The sequence below is a fragment of the Rhipicephalus microplus genome, chromosome 2, assembly GCF_043290135.1.
Source record: "Rhipicephalus microplus isolate Deutch F79 chromosome 2, USDA_Rmic, whole genome shotgun sequence".
Classification (NCBI taxonomy): Eukaryota; Metazoa; Arthropoda; class Arachnida; order Ixodida; family Ixodidae; genus Rhipicephalus; species Rhipicephalus microplus.
In genome coordinates, this window is record NC_134701.1 from 156,635,822 (window position 1) to 156,650,041 (window position 14,220).

The 14,220-nt window shown below is 45.3% G+C and overlaps 2 protein-coding genes across 6 annotated transcripts in view; both read right to left on the bottom strand.

Annotated features, from left to right (window-relative positions):
• The window catches only part of Tsp74F (Tetraspanin 74F), a 482,187-nt gene that overhangs the window by 190,133 nt on the left and 277,834 nt on the right, over nt 1–14,220 (bottom strand). For all 4 annotated transcript variants that reach the window (XM_075886948.1, XM_075886945.1, XM_075886949.1 and 1 more), the window contains one exon: nt 12,989–13,096. The gene's annotated coding sequence lies outside the window, so the exon portion shown is untranslated. The remainder of the gene's footprint in view (nt 1–12,988; nt 13,097–14,220) is intronic.
• LOC142796419 (uncharacterized) overlaps nt 1–14,220 on the bottom strand; it is a 235,054-nt gene that overhangs the window by 17,068 nt on the left and 203,766 nt on the right. The window lies entirely within an intron of this gene.

Sequence of the window (14,220 nt, forward strand, 5' to 3'; positions counted from 1 at the left end):
CATCGAAGGCTTTGCTAGCGACCACCCGCCGAAAACCGTACGGAGGATCGACCTTTCAGCATTCACAACCAACATTGAACACGCTTGTGAAAAAGGCTTAACCTCTGGCATTGAGCAAGCGATCAAACAAGCAGCGCAGAGTGCGATGCGCACGCTGGCATATTCTTCAAGGCCCTCAGAAACGGACATGGAGTTAGAGCGACTCCGTGCGATTCGTCGGCGTGCGGAGCGTAGATATCGACGCACAAAATCCATTCAAGATCTACGGATGGCCAGGCGCATGCAAAAGAAGATCCAGCGTCGTATAGACAAACTGGAGTTTCAACGGTGGGCGAAATTTTGCGCGAGTCTAGACCCTCGCAAACCGCTTTCTCAAATATGGCGAACCGTGCGAGGCCTACGCATATTTCCTCAACAACGTTTTCCGTTTAAAGCCTTGGCCCTTTTCCAAAATAGAAGGGATATCGAGGTAGCGGAAGACTTTTGTAGGAAGATTGCGGGCCCGCCAAATTGCACAGAAGCCCTTACTGCTGATTACACGCCACATTCACTGGACCCGCACCTGGACCTGCCTTTTTCAATGGAAGAACTGAATATGGCTCTTGCTTCATGCAATCGATCGTCATCGCCTGGGCCGGATGGCATATCATACCGCCTATTATGCAATCTCGGTGATCGAGCACGAAGTGCTTTGCTGGAAGTATTCAATGAGTCTTGGAGAGATGGAACGGTCCCCAGAGAGTGGAAAACAAGCCGGTTGGTTGCACTTCTCAAACCTGGAAAATCGCCTCTAGAGCTGACATCATACCGCCCAATAGCGCTGGCTAGTTGCGTAGGGAAGCTGATGGAGCGAATGATCCTTGCCAGACTCGAGTGGTTCCTAGAACGCCATAGAATATATCCAGACGCCATGGCCGGTTTTCGTCGTCTTCGGAGCTCCATTGACAATGTCATTGACCTGGTGACCTACGTACAACACCAGAAAATGAGCAGACGGTTATCTGTCGCACTATTTTTAGATGTCAAAGGAGCATATGACAATGTTTCTCATGAAGCCATACTTGACGCCCTCGAGTCAGTTGGTTTGGGTGGGCGAGTGTACCGCTGGATCCAATGCTACCTACATATGAGATCATTGTTTATGCAAACTGATGATGGGCCGACTTCTGAACATTATACACACCGTGGTGTTCCTCAAGGTGGTGTATTGAGCCCCACACTGTTCAACCTGGTTCTGATCGGTCTCGTTGAACGCATACCAGATTCCGTGCAGATATCTCTCTATGCAGATGATATTTGTGCCTGGACATCAGGTGTAACACGTCCTCAGGTACGTGCGAGACTCCAGAAAGCAGCGAATTCAATATCGGCGTACCTTAGAGAACAAGGCCTCGAGATTTCTCCTGAGAAATCGGCGCTGGTCGCGTTCACGCGGAAGGCAATGACGTCATTTCCCATCACCATCGATGGACACAGTGTCTGCTACGCCAGGACCCACAGGTTTTTGGGGGTCACGATCGATCGAAATCTCTGCTGGAGTCCCCATGTGGCCACTCTAAAGAAGCGCCTAACGGCCATCGCACAACTTTTCAAGTTCCTCGGAGGCAAAACGTGGGGCACATCAGTGCACGCGATGTTGCATTTGTACAAAACGCTGTTTCTGGGGTACCTGCGGTATAGCTTGCCGGTTCTGACGAACGCTTGCAAAAGCAGTATACGCACAATAGAAAACGCCCAGGGCCAGGCACTCAGAGTTTGTCTTGGATTACCACGCTGTACATCAACAGCGGAAACCATCGCAATCGCCAAAGATCATCCGGCCACAGTGCACATTACTTTGGAGGTGCTTAGAGCTCATATTAGACACCTTGCTCGCGCCCCTGCCCACCACCTAGCTTCGCTTCCAGAAGATCGACCGAGTGCCTCCTTCTGTAAGAGAGTATTGACTTTCCGTGAGTGCCTTCCAACAGTCTACACGCCTCCGGAACGGATACTAACACCTCCTTGGTGCTTGGACCGACCAAAACTGCGCTTGACAGTGCCGGGGATTCGCAAGAAGGCGGAGCTCTCGGCGCCAGCTTTAAAGCAGATGATTCTACTCATGCTACACGAAGAATACAAAGATCATGTCAAACTTTACACGGATGGCTCGACAACTGTTGGAGGATCTGCAGGAGCTGTGATCTTCCCAGCAAGAGCCGAAACCATCCAGTTCAGAACGTCACACAAGACGACATCGACAGCCGTGGAGCTCGCGGCACTCCGCAGCGCACTCCGCAGGATTGACCAAGAGACACCACAAAAATGGAGCATTTTTACTGATTCGAAACCAGCTCTCCAATGTCTACACAATGCTCTACGTCGTGGACCTCAAGACCAATTGGCGCTCGAAATACGACAACTGTACCATCACCTAATAGACAAAGGACATGACATATCTTTTCAGTGGTTACCAGGCCATTGCGGCATCATCGGTAACGAACATGCCGACAATGCAGCTAAGAATGCTCACGAAAATGGAGTGATGGAACCTATTCCACTATCAAGAAGCGACGCAGCAGCAAAGATTAATACGCTTGCGCAGGATGTCGCAAGGTCTATGCGGAATACGCCCGGTTTTCTCCACACCCGTCTTCACCGCCTGGACCCATGCCTACGACTTACTATTCCATCTGGCCTACCCCGATCCGAGACGACCCTTCTCTGCCGTATGTGGCTTGGGGTGTCTTTCACGAACGCTTTTGCCTGCCGCATCGGAATGAGAGACAGCGCTACATGCGACCATTGCGACAATGACGAAACAATTGAACATATTTTATGTCAGTGCCCCCAGTACAGCTCTCAGCGACAGTCCCTCTCAGCAGTGTTTGCTCGCCTCGACGACCAGCCATTTTCTGAGCAGTCAATCTTGGAATGTCGGAAAGATCGAGCCTCACGCCAGAAAGCAACGAAGGCGCTGATGAAGTTTCTGCGAGCGACCCGCCTCGTTGAACGATTGTGACACTACTGTGTGCGAGTGTGTGTGTGTGTGTTTGTGCTTCTCTTCCTCCCTTTCCCTTTTTTTTCCCTTACCCCTTCCCCAGTGCAGGGTAGCAAACCGGATATGTTTTCTGGTTAACCTCCCTGCCTTTCCGCATTAAATTTTCTCTCTCTCTCTCTCTCTCTCAATCGATTTTAATTATTATATTTTTAAGAAGGTGCATCAGTGATCTTGACAGGAGCGCAGATGTCTCGACAAAGTCCTTGGGAATATCTATGTTTCCATAACAGCCTAATGCGCAGAGGTACTTGCGAGTTGTGGCAAAAGATATATGAGGAATAGTAACAGTCGGTCATTTGCGATTACATACGCAAAGCTGCGATAGCTACACGCCCATTTATAGTAACAGCAAATCGCAGCAGACGCTGCCTGCTCTCCTCCGAATGCTGCAGCTGTCCGAGAAATGCAACACGGCGCTGCTCTACTGTGCACGGGCTCTGTGGAATGAGGCTTATCGGTGCAACGTTTGCGCGAGGCTCGTAGGAAAAGAAATATGAGAGCACTTACAACACACTGAACAACGAACAACGTCGGAAGCGGAGCGATATCTAAAATTGACAAAACGCTTATAGCTATACTCTCACCTTTGCCTGCCTCTTGTCATTCCTCATGGGAACAAAGCTTAAAGATATATTTTCACGGATGCGGCACCATGGCGCCGTGAGGCGAAGTACGCAAGTACGCTTGCCCACTTATAATTTGGTGCACACCCAAGAAAGCACCTGCTACAGCAATGTGAGCGGCATCGCCTATTGGGTGTTTCCTCAAGTCCAGGGACCGCCTTCAAATAACAACATGAACTACCACCTCGCCGCCAGTTTGACCTTATCGTCTTTCCTGCGTCAGCCATGTTAACGGATAAAGAAAGTTACTCAACTCGGTTTTAGGTGGCTCACCGGGACCTTCGAGAATTCCAAGTCCGCTTTTCACACAGTGTTGCCGGGCTAGACAGATAACATTGCACTCGCCTCTTTCGATAAAGGTAGTCCCTACCCGACGCTCCTGTACGTCGCCTGGGTCTACTCACCATTTAGCAAACTTGTCAAATGCCCTCGTATATGATAAGCCTCCATGCCGCAAAACTCGTTAAACTCTATAAGTAGCGTGGAACCCTGCCTATATCAAGGCGTGTCCTCGCTACGAGAGCGTCGAACGGACTCACAAAGCCCTCCAGTAATGACGATTGCACAAGCTGTGGCCGTGGATTGCAATGAGGACTGTATATGACATACGCCGAGTCTTCGCGCATTTGTATGGGTGGAGACAGAGAGAGAGGTGTTTGGTGTTCGTACATGTTAGCGGTATCGCCGAAGCCGTCTTCATTTCGTGTATACACACAACGAATGGGTTCTCGTATACGATTTGCAGCTGCGAGGCTTACGACTGCAGAGACCAAAGACGACACCCACGAGCATTGGCCGGTCGGATAGCGAGTGCATATCACCGCTGGCGTGCCCTCGGCCCTGTTCCCACGGTTTTTTTTTTTTTTTTAGCGCGATGTCACCGACTCGGCTGCGTCAGCTTTTGGAGCTCATCGCGGGAGTGACCCTGGTTGTTATTGTTTCTATTGCTAATCTTACTCACGCTCTCGCACAGAGATTACAGACGATCGAGAAGAAAGACTGAGTGGAGGTAGGGACGTTCCAAAGTTGCCGTTCCAAAGCGCGTTTGAAATGGCGGAGTGCAGCAGCGATGAATGCTCCCTCTACATTAAGACCGTACAACTTGTCAAGAAGCTGCAGCCGGTTCCAATTGAGTCTTGTTCTATTACGGCGCCCTTCATTGAACATGTCCCCTGTTTCTAAATAATGTACACTAAATGATATCTTTTAAAGAAAACTGTAGCTTTCATCATTTGAGGCAGTGGTCCATTTCACTCAGTGCTTCTGTAATCATTGTAGTCAGCGTAAAATTACAGCAGTGCGGTTTTTGTGTATCCTAATCTTATTATAGGCGGAACATTCAGAAGCGACGAGCTTTGATATTAGGATGACATGAGAAGCGACACAGCATCTTTTTACGCATTTAAAGTGACGCAATGTCAAGCTGAAAACGTTACAAGTCCAGCAATGTGGGACATCCACTAGTGCGGCAAAGCCGACCCGAAGGGGAAGCGCTGGGCGTAACGCTATGGAAAGCGTTTTTCAAAAAAAAAAATATTACTGAGCAATGTCTAATTTTTCGCTAATCGCACTTCAGGCACTTAATGCTGATAACGTCTTTACGCTGTACAACGCAATTTTATTTGGCCAGCTAGTTTTTTTTTTCCCGAGACACTATTGCGTATCGTTTTAAAATGTATGGTGTGATTTTTGAAAAAAGCTAATTGTTGTGCAATGATAAGTTATTCACTGATTTCACTATAGTGACATGTACAGTAGGACAACCTGTATTTGTGCTTGCAATTTCGTGAGATTATGCTGCGTGGAGTTTTTTTCCTGAAGAGCTTTCCTAAATCTACAGTGCAGGAAAGCAGCATTGCAGTGGTAATAGAATCACCTGTCGGTAAATCGATGGTAAAGTGGAGGTTGATAATGGTAAAGCCTCAGCAAAAGTATGCAGATGTGTTGTACATTATTATGTACAGCACGAAGGTCTGTACGCCACGGTGACTTGTTGGGCGAGTTAGTTCATTCTTGACGTAGCTTATGGCGCTTCGTGCCAGAAGTTACGTTAAGTCCGTTAGCCATCTGGCGTGAAAAACGGTGGACTAAAAGCGACGTCCTGAATTGCTGGGTATGTAAGTGGCGCTCTAAATGTACATATGCTTGGTTGCACTCGAAAAGAATGTGAAGGTGAGATCCAAGTTGGACCTTCTCTTTGTCTGTTGTAGCGCTTTATGTTGAACTTTCCACTTGTCTGATGTTCCCGCAGCGTCGTTTCTGTTCAATTCTGCACTCCTGGAATGCCTGCGCCCCATGAGCGTCGAATGTTGCTCTCGCCTAGCCATTGCCGCTGCTTCTGCAGAAATTATCGCATCGTGATCAACTCGTATCTTATAGATGTGAAGCGACCTAGGGCTTGGGCTTGTGGGCCTCTCCTGCCTTTACTGTGTGTCATCTAGTCACAGTTAATTATAAAAACAGCCCCATAGCGATGGTCTAGTGGCACTCGGCTGTTGACCCGCAACTCGCGAGATCGAATCTAGGTGGCGGCGGCTGCATTTTCGATGGAGGCGAAATTGCTATAGCCATCTGTGCTCATATTGGGATGCGTGTAAAAGAACCCCAGGTGGTCGAAACTTCCGGAGCCCACGACTATGGCGCGTCTCATAATCATATGGTGGCTTTTAAGACGTTAAAACCCACATATCGATCAACGAATCATTGAAAAACGGACGTGAGCCACAAAATCACACTACTCGTGACCGGTTGACCGAAATTGGAGAAGGTAGCAAATAACTGACGACGTTAATGGACCGAAAACAGCCTTCCTTGCTCGCCTGGCTTCTGGCCTGGCACCAAGTAGTGCCTCATTACAGAAATCCTTCGCACTTTCCCTGGCTGCCTGTTACTAGAGCTGAAACACTTTTCCTACATGTTTCGCCCTTACCCAGTTATTAGCTTTTTTTTTTCCTTCCTTGACTTTTCTTTACGGCGAAAGCCATTATCAGATCACAACAAGAGCCATTTTTGCAATGGTTCCAATCGTGGAGGCCGTGCCTAACCATGTTAAGATGCGGAACGTTTTCAAGGCCGGTGGGGGGGGGGGGGGAGGGGGTCAATTCATTGACAGAAAAAAAAAGTAGGCCTTAGCTTTTGATTTGTCCTAGGTGACTTCACAAAAGAGCCAGGGAAATTTAGTTTTGCTTTCAACTTTTCCCGTTTTCATGAGAGGTTCACTAGTCTTGCACATGCGTCGCCGTCGTCCGGGGGATTTTTGTGTCCTGATAAACTCGGTTGCAAGTTGAGCCTTTTCGCCCGTCAGTACTGATCTCTTTGTTTGGTGTGTTATTCATCGACTTTTCTTTTATATACTCTACGACTGAGCAATGTCACACGAACTAGTCCAACTGTTCACGTCTCTTCCAAACATACGTTCGTTGCTCTTCTTCCCGCTACCACGAAACATGGAGATCTGAGGCTCCTGCCTTAGCCTTTAATCTTCACACAATAATAATTGTTAAGCTTTAACGTTCGAAAACCATAATACGATTATTAGAAACGCCGTAGTGAAAGACTACGCAAATTTCAACCACCTGGCATTCTTTAACGTGGAAATAGAAGTACACGGGCCTGAGGTATTTTGGCCTCCATCGAAAAAAGTATCACGATTGTGGCAGCACGAGCTTTTTTCGCCGTCTTTCTATTTTGTTTCCCTCCCCGAATATGTGCGGCTCTGTTGAAGAAATCAGGAAGGTAACAGCACAGAAGGTAAAAGAAAGAGTGAGAAACATATAACGGTAGTGAATGAAATGAATGAGGCAGAAGAAAAAATAAGTGAGATATCGAAAGAGACGGAGAGAAAGGCGGGAAAAGAAAGAGAGGGAAAACGGGACGTAATATCACGAAAACACTAGCTACGTGGCATGATCCCTCCAGAACTCATGCCATTTAAACAGGGCAGGTTTAAGGGCTTGGAGGGCAGCTTCTTACTGGGAAGCCAGATGACTAGGTCCGCTGTTAAAGTCTTGCATCACCAATTTAAGCAGTGCCATTGCTATTTTTTTTTCGTTTTTGTTGCTGTTGTTTCAACGCAGAACACACGTTTACGTCAGGAAACCATGCTATACTGTATACGTGGGACGTCTTACTGATTCCCCGTATCAAATAGAACACGTAGTACTGCTCAAAACGGTCTTTATTTTGTGTAAATACATCAAACGCAATAAGCAATGATTTAGATGCGCAAATAGAAAACTGCTTTGTAGTTTGAATTGTTTGAAATTTGCCTAAACATTATTGTTGATATTTTGTTATAAACACAGTACAGTTGCACGAAGGAATCCCAAAGAGTATCGTGGATACAGACTGCGTCGCAAGAAGTGGTGGAACTACAGTGTGCATATCGCTCAGATCCCGGGACTTTGTGTTCGTAGGCAGCACGTACAAGTCGATACCGAGGGCGGTGCAGTCTGCCGTATTTACTTGTTGCCTGTGTATAGTTATTATCACGAAGCTATCATCAGTACTAGTGCCAAATGATAAAATCGCATGCGTACCGCCAAGCCTGTATAGCCAGCAGGAAGGAGGTGCCCTTGGAGCTCCCCCCCCCCTTCTCACCCAAAATTTGGAGATTGGGGATTGTCTTGCTTAGAATAAATAATAAAGATAAGCGTTTTTCAGAGCTTCCACAACTTCCCTCACTCACAAGCAAATTTTTTACTACGGGCCTGCATTGTAAAACACTGTCTAAAGTACTTCAGATTCACAAGATTATCCGCAATCTAGAAAGTGTAATGAAAATGCCAATTAAGAGCCAGGTGACGCCGAGAAAACTCGTGCCTATTGTGGGTCAAAGTTTTTTCACTCACTCATTCACTTACTCGCTCACCTCTCTAGTATGACAATTCCCCTTAAGACATTGCTAATAGGATCATGCTAATGAAGACCATACTACTAGGACCATGCTAAGTAAGATCTTGCTAGTCGAAGTCCTGCTAATTAGGACTTGCTAGTAACCCAGGTGGGCCACAAGCTTCGCTCCAGCTATGCACCGCCCTTCCCGCAAATATTTTTCTACGCACAGACTACCATGCAGCGAGACTGAAACTTGGGTTAGTTGGTCATGCTTCATAGAGAAGCGGCAGTGCAACCACACACAGACAGAGGAGAGAAAGTACACTTAGCACAACGCTGACACTCAAAGCTAAAACTTTCATCTCAGAAAGAACACTTACAAGCCCAACTACTGTAAACTTCCCGCATGCGCAAAATCAAAGAAAGCAATCAGATTTTGCGACCCCGATTGCGACCACAAAGTTTCCTTCATTAGAATCATTACAATAACCGATCGGCAGACGTACGTTCCGTCAAGACAGAGAGAGAGAGAGAGAGATAGTTGTGAAAAATGAAAAAAAGTGGTATGCAACTTTATATGCCTACGTATCTCTATATAAAATTGTTTGTCTCAACTTATCGCAAAATGAAAACACATGAATTGGTGAGCTCAGACTTCACTTTAGGAAGTATCGTAATCGTTCGTGATTTTTTCACTCGCCAATTAATTACTCTCCTTACATTATCTTATCAGCACGTGCATATATCTCAATGCACTTCCCGTTCATGTCGAGATTTTCGCCCACGTGCCCCTACTGAAACATTTCCAGCTTTTTTTTTTCCCAAAACAGTAAAAGGCTGCAACAGCCTTTCTCGCGATGTCGCCACAATCGCCTGGCCATCATGCTTCATGCATAGCATAACAAATATAACTTCACATAGATTATTCTTACAACGCTATCTACTGTATATTCACGTATACCCCTAATGTACTACCTTTCGGCAGTTTTTAAGAAAACAAAAATGAATATGAAAAAATGAACTGGACGCAAAAGCCCGAATCATTAATGTTTCCGCAGGGGATGTTTCATAAACTGTCACTGGTAAGTTAAAAGAGGGTCATTAAATGATTTACTAATATCGTATGCTCTATTGAGATGTAGCGGGGCATGCTGGAAGACATGTATGAAAGAATACACAGACACATGCATTTGCTGTAAAAATGTCCGTGATTTTACGGTAGCATTTTTTTTAACTGGCTGCCTTATACGGGGACAAATATGAGACCGCACATGCTATAGACAGTCCATGACGCACTGTAATCCACGTATCATTGCTGACGGGCAGTCAGAAAACTGACAGAGTTTGCCGTGAAGCTTTTTTTATTGTTGTATTCTTGCACGCGAACATGGTTTCACCATGCGAGTAGCTGGTGGTTGTGACATACTTCAGCGACAGTGCGCTCTAGTCGCGCGTTTTAATTGTTTCTCAGCACATAGAGGAAGAAATAAATAAATAAAGCAATTGATTTTGACTGAATTAAAATGCCCCAGCTGTGTACATGAAATCCTAATGCATCAGTATCACGTTAACCTGCGTGAAATTATACCTTCAAATGGACCTCTGCGTGTTCTTCAAATGGCTTTCAACAGATAAAGTATCGAAGCTCAGCAAGTGATAGAAAATTGAAACCCACCAGAATAATATTCATGGTCTTGCAAGCAGGGCAGTCCTTTAGTTTTTGGCCATGAAAAAGAATAAGAAATCGAAGAAAATAGCGGCCAAGAAGCTCGCATGAGTTCAATTTGGGATAGGTCCTGAGCGATATAAAATGGCTGCAAGTATATTGCTCACTGGCGGTATGGTCTCCACTTGAATTCCCTCTACGAACAAAAAAAATTAACTCAGGGCTATGGGGCAAAAAAGGAGCAGTAGGAACTAACGTCAGATACAAAGTATTCATCTGGTTGCATTTGATTAGATATACTACAACGAACATAACCAAGAGCACACAAGGAAAAAATACGTAGACCCAGCTTAAAAGACGAACATTCGTTCACATCTTGTACGGTGACGAGCTTTTCGTTCTTTTAATATCGGTTACGTTTGAGCGGAGATTGCAATGCGAAACAGAACGTGAAAACACTATCAAGCCGGTAGCACGTTGGATGTCACAACGGACTCGTTGACATTCCAACACCAGAGAAAACATGAAATCCGCAAATATTGTTTAGTATATATGAGACTGCAATATATTATTCAAAAAGGGGCACAATATTTCTGAAATGAATGCGCGTGAATCCGTCATCACCTAGCGCCGGTCGTCCCGTGTAGATGAGTGAGATAAGTCACGTGACGACAATGTCGTAGAGGTAAAGCGGGTAGCTCGTTGCGAAGATGGAGAGCATGAGCGAAGCACAGAAATTTTAAAAAGTGTTCGCGCTGCTTATACCAGCAGCAATGCAAGTAATTCACGATTGGTTCATTCTTAAGTATAGCAACGCAAGCAAACAAGCATCCTTTGTTGGCAGCGAGTGTAGCTGCGCAGAAGAGAAGTGGCAGAAGCGTACGAGAAGGAGCCGATCGGCAACCATGAGAAACACTTACCTTGTGCAATCGCTGCGAGAAAAAAGTCAAGTTAGTACACATGTGTACATCTTTATTTGCACAAGAGCTGCACTTGATGTGTCCAAGCATATCAGATATATCGTTTGCTCTGTGTCTTTGCTATTTCACTCGTTATCTCACTTTTTGGGGCTACAACAATATTCAATTGGTATTCTATCCAAGCAGAACGAAACAAAACTTTTACTAATTCGCTCCATACCACGTCATCTGCAGTTATCTGGAGTGACCGAATCCCCGAAATGATAAGTCAGAGCTAATACGAAAAAAAAAGCGTTGAAATTGCTACTGTTCCAAGCAACACACGTGCAAAACACTGATAATATTGCATCACCATCGTAACAATATTGTCTCGTAATAACAGGTAGGTTGTTCATAATTCAATGGAGCGAGGCAATTTGAGAGATACAAAATTTGTAGATAAAGCAGGCCAAGCAAATTGTTGCGCTGGCTTCAACATGCCCGTGCAACACGCAATGGAAACGCCACGGGCTATCAGATCAAATTAACGCGAAAAAAAAAAGCCGTCTTGCCTTTTGGCAGCAATGTGTCACGCACTATGAAGTGGTGGCAATAAAGATTCACACCTCCGACGTTAATTGCTCCTAATTTCACGTCATGAAAGTGGCGGCTTGTAACGACCTCTATTTGTTCTGGTGACTGAGACTTACTGCTCGCAGATGATATTCCATTTGAATTATTCTGCTGGAAAGGTATAGATTTGTTATTACCAATGATATTTTCCACTTTGACCTTTATATTCATCGGCCACTGAGTACATTACGCTGGAACACACCTGCAGATCATATTTCACAGTGGCCGCATTGTCGATTTTCCTGGCCGCACTAAAACGAATTGTCTAAAGCTTTATAGATATGTTGTTTGCTAGTCACGCTAAATGCCATGCTGTGCGGACGCGAATGCTCAACACCTATCTCATAAATGTTAAGCTTATTTTCTGTGGCTCAATAATCGCGTAAACACTAAAAAGTGATAGGAATTTGCAGACAGGCTCCACTTTAAGACTACAGCTAAAGAAAGGCATGGTGACGCACACACTTTTTTCTAAAGTGCTTTCAACAACACTGGTGTCATGCATGAGTAAACAATAGGGATCGTTCACAAGAAATAAGACACTCGAAGTGATAAACAGTGATACACACGGACTTAGGGAGACCTATAGAATCTACATGCTTCAACATATAGACATCTTTTTTTCATAGCGAGCTCTAATTGACAAAATTGCCTAAAGTTTAGTGATGAAAAGTTTCAGGTCGTGGGTTCGGCGAGTGTGACTTCATAGATATTGGTGATTTTAAACAATCAGAGCTGCTTGAACAAAACACGCACTGAGAGAGATCATGAAGAGCTCTGATAAGTCCTTACTATCTCTTTGTTGTTTGATAACTACTCACAGATGGGGAAAAAAGGCTACGTTTTAGTAGCAGCTCTTGAGGAATATAAAACACCATTTGCGCTTCAGTGTGTGCAGACACGTAACAAATAACAGAATTCATTAACACTACAATCACCACCTATGAACAATAAAATTATGCACACACCAAATAAGGAGGGGTGGTCAACATGCACCTACGTTCGTAAAACTTCATAAGCTTTGTGGGATATAAACACCACCTCTGCGCGTCTTATTTTTTTATTTATTATTGCGCTGGGCTTTTATCATTCTCACCGAAAGCCCTGACCTTGCTACCCTTACAGAGAGGGTTCTTTATTGCAACGTGAACTCCAGGCGGGGGACTCTGTTGATCGCTTCGAGTGTCACTTTCGTCAAGGGTAAGGTAAGCAAATACTCCAGCTCTGATGTGTTTGCGTGTAAACATAGAAAAATTTACGGCCTAGCGCCAAACGGCGCCGAGGCACTCACCTTCGGGCCGGCTATCGGCGGCCGGCGCACGTGATTTGCCCCCCTCAGGAATGGTTGTTTCCTATTTGAACCCTGTGCCAGGCAGAAACACCTCCTGCTGAGATGGACCTGCACGGAGAGCGAGAGTAAGAAAATGAGGATATAGTCGACAAATATCAATCAATCAATGAATCAATCAGTTAGTCAGTCATTCAATAAATCAGTCAACTAATCGAATATTTCCCCGACAGGTACATAAATATGCAGGTATATGTAACTAATGTAGGTATAAGCTGAGCTCCAACCACAAAGCGGTGCAAGAGCACGACCCCTTAAAGGATGGCTTAGGGACACACTTTGTGACTGAAACTTTTGCACTCGGAGGCAAATGAATAATCGGAAGTGGATACGTGCAGATAAGTCACGTAATCCTTTCAGAACTATTGCTTCGTCCTCATGAATGATGATGTTTCTGGAAGACAGAGCCGAGCCCGTATCTAGCATTTTGTTTTTTGTTTTTTCAGGGGGAAGGGGGAGAGAATGGAGAATTTGTTGAAAGCCTTAAGTGTTTCAGAAAACTCCTATTTTCATTTTTTTTTAAATTTTCAGCAATATACCCTGCTTTATCGAAATTGCCGAATTGCAGCTTTTAGCCATTCTCTCTCCACCCCACCCCCGCCCCTTTCTTTTTTTTTTTTTTCTGGATACCTGCCTCGACAGAACCCTGCTGTTTTCCCTGATGTTCTGCCGAAAAACCTACTGATCATGTTGTTTCCATCAACTCGAAGTTCGGTGAAGGCCAGCCTGGTCAGAATTCGTCGTGGCCCAGCTGAACGAGGTAGAATAGAAGCTTGTACTGTGTTATACCAAGAGCACCGATCTGTTTTCGGTTACACGAGAGGATTCACCAAATCACAATTCCCTCACTGTCAGGACGATAAAAGGTGGACACGGTCCCTTACGTATATTCGTCTGAGACAAGGGTCTCAAACATACGGCCTGCGGGTCACATATGTGAACCACGGACCATTCACTAGCGGCCCGACTTGAAGATGGCTGTGTTCGTCCTTCATTTTTTTTCGTAAAAAGCATGCTGATGAGCTACCCAGACGTGAGTAGCCAGCCCCTGGACTGGCCAGCCCCTGGACGAATTTAATCAAGTCACAATGTATTAAAAATAATCGTGGAACAATCTACTTTAAATATCAGTCAGTGTCCATGTTTTATTCGTTTTAGAGATTGGCGACAATTTC